At 43.4% G+C, this 13,387-nt stretch overlaps 1 long non-coding RNA gene across 3 annotated transcripts in view; it reads left to right on the top strand.

Annotated features, from left to right (window-relative positions):
* The window catches only part of LOC118605473, a 52,850-nt gene extending 39,745 nt beyond the window's left edge, over nucleotides 1-13,105 (top strand). For 2 of the 3 annotated variants that reach the window (XR_004952173.1, XR_004952175.1), the window contains 3 exons: nucleotides 9,772-9,941; nucleotides 10,303-10,342; nucleotides 12,757-13,105. This is a non-coding gene — a long non-coding RNA (uncharacterized LOC118605473). Of the gene's footprint in view, nucleotides 1-9,768; nucleotides 9,942-10,302; nucleotides 10,343-12,756 lie in introns of all 3 variants that reach the window. The other variant, XR_004952174.1, reaches the window with a different exon arrangement.
* Nucleotides 13,106-13,387: the final 282 nt, after the last annotated feature.

The raw sequence follows: 13,387 nt of genomic DNA, 5'->3' as shown, positions 1-13,387 counted from the left end.
GGAGCAGCAGGTCCTCCAAACTGATGGACATAGAGGACAAGGCCATGCTGGGAGTGACTTCGATCTAGTGCAAGAATCTGTGCCGGGCACTTATAGATTAGGATTACTTTGGGCTGCAAGTAACAGCAACAACAACAATAAAAAACAGACTAAAGATGGCTTAAATCTAAAGATATTTGTTGTTGACAACAAATACAAAAAAACCTGGAAGCAAGTGATTCCAGGCCTGACTCAGGACTAGCAACGTCAGGGCTCTGTGTCCACACACTGCCATTGCTCTTGGCCTTTCACCGAGAGTGACAAGATGTTTACTGAAGCTTCAAGCAACATATCCTTAAATAATAACATCCCACGAAGGCAATGAGGGTGGGGTGGGGGCAATATTCCTCCTGCAGTATTTGTTCTTTATTATTAAAGAGAAGATTCTCCCTTCATCTTCCTGGCCAGACTGTATCACGTCCAGCACAGTCATCAGTGAAGATGCCTGGGATTAGCTAGGCCAGGCTAAACCACTCCTCCCGGAGGGCGACAATACCAGTCTTCCCGGAGCCCACTGCTGCCCACTTGCTGCCCACCTGCTACAAAATACAATTCTGTTTGCAAAGAAGATGCAGGCATGGCTGAGGGAAGGGCGTCTGCTACTGAGCTCCGAGAGAAAAAGCTGAGGAGTGAAGAGGGCGGTGCCTGGCAAATGTCAAATATTTGTGGAATCCTTTTGTAGACATGCTAAGTAAGACTTTAAGGCCTACGTGTAGTTTCTGATCCACTGGTTGAGATGCTTGAATGTGAGATTTAGACAACAAAATAAAAAACAACCCAGCAAGTCAGGGAAAGGGTAAAGACAAGGAATGGAAAATTAAGGAATGAAAATGGGAAAAGGAAAGGGGGAACTGGAGAACTTAGGAGAGGCAGAAGAAGAGAGTAAGAGGACCGAAGCATGAACTTGGTGATAATGTAAAAAGGCGATGAAGTTTCTCAGCAATTTGGGAAAAAGAGAGTTGACAGGGGCAAGGGGGATGTAGAGAAGATCTCAGCCTGGGAGTAGGGGCCCGTCCAGGTCTTACGGGATCTGAGCTTCATACAATTTAAAGGGCCTTCTTTAAGAAAAAGAAAAAATATTAATGTAAAATCAGATATGAAAGTGAATATTTGTTTATAATGAGGAAGGAAATTCAAATTACAAATTTTTATGACAAATAAAAATTTTTTATTAATCAACTGCCTGACACACCTGTTTAACAATTTTTCCTTCAGTTTTTACCTATATACTCTTTAATACCTCTTCTTGTTGATGACAGTTCTGTAGTATTTTTTAAAGACAGCAAGAAGGATGATTCAGTCTTCTGATATAATTAGTAAAAAAAGATACTTTAATTGTAGCCGGAGTACATAAAACATACGGCTTCAGACCCACACGTTTTCACTGCTTGTTCCACTGCTTCGGGCTTGTGCCCTACAAACATAGGCATTCAATTGAAGTTTCTTTCATGCAATTCCGTTCAGAAAAGGGAAAAGCATTATGGCATAATTATACTTGCCCTTTGGATATATTGCTGAGAGGGGAGAACTTCCATTTTGACAAAGTGTGGAGAACCAACTCCTCCACTTAGAATGTTACCTGTCGTGTGAAGTTTTCCTGGATTGGCTTCTGTCTCTAGATTTTATGCCTGTTTCTCCTCTACTGTTCACTTCCTTCGAGTGCCAGGCCTCTGAAGCATGTGCCTGCACTGGTACCCTGCACCTTCGCCATCACGCGACCAGGTAAGTTGGCAGAGCGGCAGCGGCAGTGTGCTTGGACACCGTCATGAAACCAGATGGCTAACAATAAGTATACACAGAGATGATCGCACACCGCAGAAACATACCCCGCTAGACCTACACTGAAGGCATTCAGAAGACAACTTCTCCTTAGCCAAATCCCCCAAAAAAGTTTTCATAGCTACTGTAACACCACTCAAAACAAGAGGAAAGGTGACAGAAGGGACGTTGGCATGGGAAGAGACAGCATTCTCAACCAGTTATGGTTCAAATATGTCATTTTTTTTTTCAAATTTCACAAAAATATGTGACAACGAGAAGATAGTTCTAGGCCCTTCCTGGGACCTAAATCATAAGCTTCCTTTGCTTTGAGAGGGGGCAGAGAGTATGGATTAGATGTTGGGGATCATTTGTAAAGGATTTCAAATTCTTCATGTTTATTCCATGGCCTAGTCTTGCCACTAGATTCCTGCTTCAAGTGCCCCTCTGTGACCAGGACAGGACACCAGGCTGTTGACTTCTGCTGTCACCTCAGCCTGAAATATGTTTCTTCCTTACACATGTGATGAACTCACCTGTCAGGGCTGTGCAATTCCATCTTTGTGAAGTGCTTCCTGTCATGCAGAGCAAAGCCGACTTCTTTTCCCTTCCTTTGATTTGTCCGTACACCCCTCCCAACTGTCCTCAAGCACCTCTGGAAGCTCTCATGTGGTGGACTTTGGGCTCCTTCACTTTCGCAAGGCATGCAATGGCATCATTGCATCCCAGTGGTTAGCCCGGTGCCCAGCGTGGAGGAGGGGGCCCTAAAGATATGTTTTGAAAGGAAGTTTGGAGAGAATATGCACTGATTAAATATAACAAATAATATGATTATTAATAATAAGAGCAGATAGGAATTTGAGCGTCCACAGTGTTGTAAGCCACTTAATAGCTGTTGTCTTGTTCATTACTCACAACAGCTCTGTGAAGTAGGTGCAATTATCACCCTTACTTTATGGAGCTCAAAAAGCTGATGTGGTCTCACGGCCGGTAGGAAGCAGAGCCAGGATTCCAGTCTGAGTCCGCAGAACTCACCCAGCGCCCAAGTAACAGGTTCATCTTCTATACCGTGATTGCAAGGCTGACGCTGTAAAAATTATATAGTCCGAGAAAGTCAGATGCGTCCTCCTCTCCTAACCATAGCTGACACCACTAGATCAGGACAGCTTTTGTCATCTATTTTGGATGTAATATCCGCATCCATGTCCAGCTATGTACTCTCAAATCACTGGAAGAGGGACAAGCACTAAAACCTGTTCTTCCCGCTTTCAGTCCAGTAATCTTTGATTTGCACTGCGACTACTAACCTCATTTCTGACAGTGTGCTCTTTTTCTTGGAAGGTAAGACTCAGAAGAAATTCCCAGTGGGCTGGCGTGCTTGAGACAAGCTGTAAAAGCTGATTGAAAAATGAGGTCTTTCTTTAAAGAGCGGCATGCAGCATTTCTTCCAGTGATCTTTTTATCCTGAAATTCATCTGAATATATTGTGTATATCTTTAGTAGATGTAGCTGTATAAACATATCAACTCTGAATTATAATTTGGCCCCTTGTTCTCTCCTCTTTCAGGGGAAATAATCTATTCTATCAATTTTATGCTGATTCATACTCAGCAAGTCATGCTAGATCTACCAGTGGTAGAAACTAATACATTATGAGTATTGAAAACCTGAACTTGGGAGATGGAGTTTACTTCTCAGAGTACTCCAACCTAATTTACATCAGAAAAATATAAAATCAGTTTGGGCCAGAATGGAATGAAAAATACCTAATCCGAACTGACATGTAATAAAGGCCTCTCCAAAGCCTCAGGTTGTCTGCTGCTGGACATGAACAAATGACTGACCTGGCAGCAGCTTGCGGCACACCTGTGCCTGTGAGGCTGGCTGGCCGCCTTCCCAGCTCCCTGTGCGACTCCATGCGGCCCACCTCGGGTACTGGTCGCAGACCACCCCAGTGAACCCTGCTGCTTCCTTCAAGGGTCTTGTCTTTCCTTTCTTAGACTCAAAGAAGTTATATTTTCTTTATTACCAAGTTCATACTTCACAGTTCTCCTACTCTTCTTTTCATCCCAAGGAAGTTTTCTTGTCTGCATCCATTCCTCCATCACATCCTAAAAGATCCAGTTTAATGATTAATGACATCCCATTAAAGAGGTTAGCAGTCACACAGTCCAGACAAGAGACCACTGGATAGAGATTAGACACCTGGGTTTTTGACCTAGACCTCCAATGAATTCCTTGGTAATCCTGAGCAAGTCTCCTTGCTTTTTCCTTAAAATTAGCAAGATAAGTGTTCTTTTAGATTCTCCTGAGGCCGAATAACATGTCAGCAAACAGAAAGCTGGTTACTTTTGTCTTCTGAAGTCCATACTCTTTATGTGAAGCCCACATGTTGCCTCAGCAAAGGGACCTCCAGCCTCAGCTTTGTGCATTCCGCCTTTGTGCTCTAGACCTTTCCACTGCCTGATCCTAGTATCTCCTTCCCATCTTCTCTAAATCCCGATTCCTCCTGGTTCAGTGGAAACTAATCTCTTACCTCTGCCTGATAACAAAGTTTAATTAAATGGAGGCCTTTAGTTCACTTAAATATAGCTCCTTAAAATCCAAAGTGTGACTCCGGCTAGTGGGAAAGATGCTTTGAGACTGCTGTTGGTAAGACAGTAAGTGTTGACAGGTGTTGGGTAAGCTGAATGGGACTAAATGGTGGGCCTCTGGCATCTTTCAAGCCAAACTTTGGTTATTCCAGCGTTCTGTTGGCCCAGGTAACACCTCAGGAGAGCAACAACAAGCCCTTCCCTCTGACTTTTAGAATATGTAGAAAGGAAAAGTACACTAACATATATTAAGCATCCGTTGCTTTCCAGGCAGAAGTAAGTGCTTACCAGACTTGGGCTGATGTGCTCAGCTTTCTAATAGGACAGCCTTCAGATTTCAGTGGTAACCACTTACGCGCAGGCATATGGTGTGCTTTGACCTCTCTCACAGTAGTGGGTATCACAAATACATGCGCTTCTCTCCTTCCTGCCTGTGCTGCCACAGTTCGTTTATCCATTCACCTGTGGAAGGAAACCTTTGCAGTTGCCGGCTTTTGGTGATTGTGAATAGAGCTGCCATAAACACTCATGCTGAGGTTTTTGTGTGGACGTAAGTTTTGAACTCGTTTGGGTAAATGCCTAGGAGCACGATTGCTGGATCATATATTTAGCTTTGTAAGAAATTGCCACGCCGCCTTCCACAGTCGCTGTACCATTTGTGTTCCCACCAGCACCGAGTGCATTCCTATTGCCCCTGACTCGCATTTGTGTGGCCAGTGTTTGGGTTTTAGCCATTCTGATAGGTGTATGGTGGTACCGCATTATTTCTTTTCATTTGCCTTTGCTATTGATGTTGAGCACCTTTTCCTATGCTTATTTGCATCTTCTTTGGTAAGGTGTTTATTCAGATCTTTTGCCCAATTTTTAATCAAGTTGTGTTCTTGTTGAGTTTTAAGAGTTCTTGATGTATTTTGGTTTCAAGTCCTTTATTAGATGTGTTTTGCAAATATTTTCTGCTAGTCTTTGGTTTCTCTGTATGATTATTGTATGATTCAAACTTAATGGCATTCTGGAAAAAGCCAAAATGACGGAGGTGGCAAACAGATCAGTGTTTAACAGGGATTGGGGGAGGGGAGGATGAATAGTTTATGCACAGGGAATTTTTAGGGTGGTGAAATTGTTCTGTATGAAACCAGTGATGTTTAATTTTATGTGTTAACTTGAGTAGGCCATCGGGTGCCTAGATATTTGGTCAAGTATCATTCCAAGTTTGCCTTTGAGAGTGTATTGATGGGCCTAACATTTGAATCAGTAGACTGAGTAAGCAGACTGCCCTCCCTGAGTGGGTGCGCCTTGGCCAGTCAGTTGCAAGCCTGACTAGAACAAAAAGGCCACCCTCCCACCCCCATGAGTCAGACGGAATTTCCTCCTGCTCGACTTCCTGGAGCTGAAACTGAAACATTGCCCTTTCTGGGTCTTGGATCTTCAGGCCTTTGGACTTGGACTAAAACTACACTGTCAGCTCTCCTGGGTCTTAAGCTTGCTAGCTGAGAATTTTGGGACTTGTCAGCCTCTATAAGTACATGAGCCATATAATATCTATAAAATACCTGCACTATGTTGAATAAATTATCGATAAATAATATTTAACATTAACAATATAAATAATGTTTATCTCCTATTAGTTCCATTGAATACACACACACACAGACACACACATGCACACACACAGTTGACCCTTCAACAACACGGGTTTGGACTGTGTGGGTTCTCTTATGCAGATTTTTTCAGTAGGTATAATAAATGTATTTTCTCTTTGTTATGATTTTTTTAATAAATTTTCTTTACTATAGATGATTATAAGAATACATAGTATAATACATATAACAAAAGACTATTAGTAGTTAAGTTTTAGAGGAGTCAGAAGTTATACATGGATTTTCAACTGTATGGCAGTTGGCGCCCCTAACCCCTGCATTGTTCAGGAGTCAACTGTGTGTTGCAGCTATATCTGTATATCTTGTATTGGTTCTATTGAACCCTGATTAAAACAATATTATAATGGTAGACATGTGACATCATACATTTGTCAAAACACATAGAACCATACGACACAAAGAGTGAATCATGACATAAATTAGTTCATAATAATGTGTCAGTATTAGTCCATTAATTGTAACAAATGTACCACACTAATTCAAAATGTTAATAGGGTAGTGTATATGTGAGGGGAGAGGGATGTGGGAACTCTCTGTCCTGTCTGCTTAATTTTTCTGTGAATCTAAAAATTTTCTAAGAATCTATTAAAATGTAGAGTGTGCAGATTTAGGCTAAAAAAAAAAAAAATCAGTGGACTGATGGTTGGTGCTATGAGCTGCCAGAAGTAAACCGGTAGTTAAAGTAGGAGTGTTTAAGTAGAAGTGGCCAGGTACAGTGCACTGCTTCCCAGGAATTTCCAGATGAGCTGGTGGAGGTGGAAGTTGTGAAATACTTTCCTATTACACTTAGGTTTGGAATAAGAATCAATTTTAAGTAAATGTTAAAGGAGTAAGGGACTTAAATGGTATTGTCAAACCACTCAGTTGTGTGTGTGCAAGGTCTGAAATGACAGGTAGATACCCCATCACCAATAAGGAATTCAGATGGTGGTGCAAAATATTTCTTAACTTTCCCCTGATTCATTTGCCATATAAAGTCTGCCTTGGAGGGCTGCCCAGGAGACCCTTTTCTTCCTTTGTTCTCTACTCACCCTGCCCTTAGGTCTTTTCTGTCTCTTTATCCTGGTGAGCCAAATCTCTGTCCTCAACTCGGGAACCCCCTGTCCATCCAAGAGTTGTGTCTCAGTGCTCTGCAGTCACGTCGAGCGTCCTACTGGCTGTCTACAGTGTGTGTTTGGATACTGCAGTGCGGATACCTCTCAGAGCCTGGTGGTACTTTCAGGAAAGCCTCCTTTTCTTACACTGTGTTATCACAGACACTCTCTTTCCCAGGGGGAGGAGTGGAAGGAAAGAAGACTTGAAAATGAAAGGAAACCTTGTCTTGACACACTAGCTACTGTTCTTTTTATCATTATTGTTGTTGCTGTTACCTAGAACTGCATGTTTCTTGACCGCTTGTCTGTCGCTGCTCCAGACCCTGAGCATCCCAACAGTAAACCCACTTCTCCTTTGGAGTAACTTGAGTGAGCCTCTGGCCAGGACATGAGCTGATCTCCAAACCGCCTGGTCTTTACTCAGCAGGGCATGGCTGCTGATGCTGCAAGAGATGAGAAGGAAGCGCCATACAGGTGCAGCTGCTTTGACAGGAGGCAGAAAAATGCAGTTTGACACCCATCATCTTCGACGCCTTATCTTTTACTGAGGAATCCATGAGGAAGAAGGCAGCTTTGATGGGTCTCTGCTGGGAAGGACCTGGCCGAATGGCGTGTGGTGTAATTAGAAGCATGCGCAGAACTGATGGCGCTGCTCTGACTGCTGCTGCACCTCCCAGGCCATAGGCCCTGCTCCTGCCCTTTCTGCACCATTCTCAGCCTGAAGGTTGGCCTCCTGATGGAGGGGAGGTCTGGACAGAAGCTGGGGCCAACCTCCCCTTCCAGCACCCTATCTAGATACACCAGCCTTGCATGTCAAAGGAGGATGAGCAATTTCACTTTCTGCCCCAAAGGCCAAAACAAACAGATATGTTAATGACAGCCCTCAGGGAAGGGGGGCAGAATCAGAGACCTTTTATTCAGCTCCTCCATATTAACATTTCAGATCCCTATGGCCAGATGCCTTTGTTTGTGAAAGGTTGCAAGAAGAGTACATTGGCTCTAGTAAGCATCCTTAAGCAGTCCGAAGGGTTAGGCCATTCCAGAAGAATCTGCCTTTGGAAAGCCACACCACACAGTGACAAAAAATGGGGCAAAGAGTCCACTGAAAATTATTTACCTAATTACCCAGAGTCCACTGTGCTCCACCAGAATGGGTACTGAGCTCTGGTCTTATTTCTGTCACCTGTCAGGTGACTCCTCTCTCTGGGGTCTCAGTTTCCTCATTCTGCATAGTGAGAGAATGGACTATACAAGAATAACCACCTCCAACCCTAGCTGCACTTTGGAATTACCCGGTAAGCTTTTTATTTTCAACTTAATGAATGCAGATTTTGGGGCCCAGTGCCAGGCTTGCTAAGCCAGGGTCTCTGGGGCTGCGGCCTAGACACTTGCATATTTAATAAGCTTTCCTGGAGACGCTGGGGCAGCCAGCCGGGTGCTCAGCAAAACCATGTTTGGGAGCCATGGAACTAAATGACCTTTAAGGACCCTTTCTGATAAGATGATTTTTTAAATATTTCATTATATTTTATCAAAATGTACATATTTTTCAGAAAAATCAGAGAAGTGGAGAAAATAGAGTTTTTCCATGATAATTATTCTACAATCATCTTTATAAGTTTCTGGAAATTTTGCTCCCATTTGCATAACTGTGACCACATGACAAATACAAATCCGCACTGCTCTTCTACTTAACATTAGCTTATAAGCATTTTCCCCTGTTTTAGCTAACATTTTCAAAAGTAATCTGAGAGCATGGTTCCTAGTTTACTTGTCACTCTCTTTTATTGGGCATTTTTGGCTAAAGGAAATGAACCACTTGCTCTATTTCAGAGGCGCCTCTCAGGGGTGTGAGAGCAAAGGCGGGCCGTCCACCTTCCTTGCCTGGCTTGGGAGCCCTGAGGACCCACATTCTGTCCACAGCTGCCCTACTTTTGCACTTGTGCCAGACGAGGACCAGTTCACCGAGTCGGACACGGCTATGTGAAGTCCTCATGGACTCCTCTCCTGAGGACCTTGTATCACTGCTGCCGATGGAACAGATTAATGGAAAAACTGGCAGATCTGACCTAGAAAGCATCTCCTGATCATTGCTGGTCAGTTTCCATTTGCTATGGCTTGTTTAACCATTTTAGAGGCTGCAGTGAGCTTCAATCTTAATTGGTGAAACCTCAGGCCTTGGGAGCTCATTCATCAACCCAGTCACAACCCCCCTCAGACTGAGTAATGAGCAGAAAACTTAGGGCTAGCCTTTGGCCAGGGAGGATGTTTACGGTCTGGTGGGTCGGGGCATCCTTGTTATTGAATTTCTCCTCATGGATGGCAGAAGCCAGAGAATCCAGCTAAACCACACATTTTGCAAAGAGTAAGCTGAGAATTTTCTCAGGGGGAAAGGACTTGTCTAGGATCTCTCAGTGAGTGTGTAGCAGAGCCTGTCAGCCAGGGCTGGCTGCCTGCCCTTGATGTTTGACTGAAATTCTGATACAGGGCATCTTTGACTGCTCCTCTTCCAGGATGTTCCAGGAGCACAGGATGGCCTTGTCATTCCTCCATGTCCCAAGCCAACTACTTTGCCTCAAATCCCACACCAGTCATCCTTTCCTTCTTTTCTTTTCTCAACACCAGCAGGGCTGCAGAGTTCTAAGGGGAGGCTATTTACTGCTTCTAGACTGCACCCAGAGAGCTCCAAAGCAGACCATGAAGCTACATGGCTCCAGTTGCTAAGCCTCAGCCTTCTCCAGCCACCCAACCAGGGCCACTGCTTCCCTGGGACAACCAAGCTGGCTTTGATGATACAGGTGCCTTGGTATTTTTGGCTGGGCTCAGCCTTCTACTGATCAGCTCAGCCTTAGAGGGTACAGGTCTCTAACCATGCTAGAATGAAACATACACACCTTTGATGAGGGTTAATTGGATTTTTGTGTCTCTAAATTCATTATTAAAGGCAAAAAGGGGGACTACTGATGTTTTATGCCTCCATGTTATCTAAACAAAACAGATGTTTGTAAAATACAGTCTTTAGGGGACATGGCCAATTTTTCTTTCACCTAAAAATTCACTGGTACAGAATTGTTTTGGTACCAATTCATACTTAAAAGTTGCAGTTCACTGTTATCTATTTGCATTTCTCTGACCCAGAGGTACCATTTTGTCTTATAGGTGTGAGGTGAAGGACGAAGGCCTTTGGAAAAAGAAAATGGTAAGTTCACATCTAGGATGAAGGCAGAGGGATGGAACTTGACCTTCTGTAGGCTTGCTATGTTCCAGACCACTGATGGAGTTCTGTAAGCAGCGGATGTCTGCTCCAGCAGTGGAGAGCTAGGGCTCTGGGTATTTGGGGAGACTGAGTCCTGAAAGGGAAGGAAGTCTGCTTTGGTTGAATAACATAGGAAGCCTCTGTAAAGTGCAGATGTAACCAGGAAGAGGCTGTCATGTTCAGCTGCTCTCATTAGCTGACACCTCTGCTGTTCTCTTACCTAATTATCAGGGGACCCAGGTGGGCATTAAAGGCTAGAACACATGAGTGATAAGTTTTGTGGGGAAGAATAAAATAATCTCTGGAGGAGAACTTGCTCAGGCAGGGAGTCAGCACCAGCAGTAGACAGCTGCAGCAAGGGCTGACTGAGAAGGAGAGCTGAAGAGGCTCCACGTTGCCTGACCCTGTATCAGCTGCATCTGAAAACCAACAGCAACCTTATCTGGGCTCATAGCATCTAGTTTATTAAAACCCAGTGCTATGGATTTTCTTTCTCATAACATCTAATTTACTAAAGCTCAAGTACCATGGACAAGTGTTTTTGTTTTTGAGGGCGAATAATAGTTTAAGCCTTTTAAAGTAGTCATCTACTTGAGGATCTTGCATTTCAGTCTTTATAAAACGTCACCACTTGGGTCATAGGCGAATCCTGGGTGATCTCAGCTAGTACCATTCTCCAAATATTGGATCACTGGACATTATCAGTTAGTCCTTTTTATCTTTTATTTTTTTTTAGAAGAGATGCTGCGTTTGTTTATTTATTTATTTAAAAATATTTATTTATTTATTTTTTATGGTGACATTGATTAATGAAATCCAATGAGTTTCAGCAGTACACTTTAACAGTAAGACATATATATATTTACACTATCTGTTCAATTAGACCTTTTTAAATCTGTATGTGTTACCAAGGATCTTATAGAGTCACTTCATAGGCAGATAGTCCAGCTGCTGTGTGTTCTTTGGGTAACCTGGGAACAATTACAAGATAGCAGCCCAGACAAAACTAGAAGAAAAGAGGCCTGCAGTCACTGAGTGGCTCTTTCACATATAATTTTTTAATCTCATTTTCACCCCAAATCTGAGAGGCAGATTTATTTATCCTGTTTTCCAGCCAAGGCAACTGACATCGAGATGGTGTAATGTAGCTTGAGGAGGTGGGGTGGACAGAATTCCAAGCGGCCCTCACCCTCCTGTAATTCCTTCCCCTTGGTGTGGGCAGAAACTGTGAATGTGATAGGATAGCACTCCTACAATTAGGTTATGTTACATGGCAAAAAGATTGTGCAGATGTAACTAAGATTACTACTTAGTCAAAAGGGAAACTCTCCAGGTGGACCTAATTCCATAACCCTTTTACCTCTACATGGAGAGGTCAGAGAGGAAGTCAGGGATTTGAAGAATAAGAGAAGTTAGACATGAAGGAGACTCTCTTGCTGGCTTTGAAGTTGGAGAAAGCCCCGTGAGGAGGAATATATGTGGCCTTAGGAGTTGATATATTACCAGTCGACAAACAGCAATAGAACAGGCCTTTGTTCTCCAACTTCAGGGGGCGCTCACATATCCTTGAAAGATAGGACTTCAACCCAGCTCACACGTTAATTGCAACCTTGTGAAACTCTGAGCAGTGAACCCTGCTCAGTTGTGCCTAGACTTCTGGTCTATAGAACCCAGGAGATGTTTTGTGTCAATTGGTTACAGGGTGATAGAAAATGAAAGCAAAGTGATGAACCAGGATTTAAACTCCAGGCTATCTGGACCTAAGCCATGTTCCTCCCAAATGCAGCAGCTGCCTCCTCTGCCCTCCACTCCATCCGGGAAGAGAAAGTGAGTAGGGCTTATTGGACAGTTCAATTCCACAAGTGTTTACTGAGAGCCTTTAGATACATAGCCCTGGATAGACAGTAGATTTACTAGATGATTAGGATTCAACAGCATCACTCAAGGGCTTCGCTATCTAGTGTGAAAGATAAACAATAGGCAGCTGGTAGAAGCAGTGTGCAAGAGCCTGTGGCGGACCTGTGGGTGATATGGGCTTTGGGGTCCAGTTGGAGAAGGCGCCAAGGAAGGGGAGACTTTGAGCTTGGACTCAGAGACCAAGTAGAAGGCCACAGCAGAGACAGAAGAAGTGCATATGTGAAGGTGTCAAAAACCAGCTGCACATTAAATAAAACAAAGCAGAAAGATGAGTTTATTGCAAGGGTTTCCAACTTGTAAGTTGAGAAACTCAAGGTTATGGGAGCAATGAGTTTCGAGTTGCTCACAGACATGAGAGAATTTTGTGGGGTAAATGTGGAAGATTTTTGGCTTTTTCTGCTGATTGGTTGCCTGGTGGTCTTCTTCCTTATTTGGATCAGGGTAGCTGAGTCCAGGGAATAAGGAAGTCCAGAAGATGGCGTGAATGGACTTGGCTTCTGGTGATTGGCTGGTGTTCTCTGCCAGTTTCTGAGAAAAGCTGCATGCATACTCCTGCAACTTAGGTAAAGTTAAGTTTCCTTTTCTTTAATGCGCCTGCATTGGCCAACTCCATTTTGTTTTTCGCATGAGTGGCTCCAGTTTAGTTTGGTTCTGGAAAGGACAGAAGCATGGGCAAAAGCAGAGACAGAACACACACAGTATATTTAAGGTTTAATAAGCAATCATGGTATGTGGACTGTCAGGTGCATAGAGGGAAGAAGGTAGGAGATGGAGCTGGAAATGTGGATTAGACCAGGCAGAGAAAGGCCTTTCATGCAATGATGTGGTCAGGCCATTTCCTCTAGGTGATGAGAATAATTTCTCAGTTGTGCCAGCTCTGCCTGCCCAGAGATCTCATAAAATCAAAAGGTAGCTCACTAGATGACATTCTAGGCTGCCTTAACATGCATTAAATATTAAGCTCTATGATGTCAGATGGCTGCCATTTTTTTTTTTTTTTTTTTTTTTTTTGTCAACTCCTTTTCACTTCATTTGATCAGGAATTTGCTCCACAAACATTTCCTGAGCAGC

This window comes from Rousettus aegyptiacus, unplaced genomic scaffold, assembly GCF_014176215.1.
Source record: "Rousettus aegyptiacus isolate mRouAeg1 unplaced genomic scaffold, mRouAeg1.p scaffold_m13_p_7, whole genome shotgun sequence".
Lineage (NCBI taxonomy): Eukaryota > Metazoa > Chordata > Mammalia > Chiroptera > Pteropodidae > Rousettus > Rousettus aegyptiacus.
The sequence above is the reverse complement of the archived record's forward strand: the minus strand, read 5'-3'. Positions and strand labels throughout refer to the sequence as shown.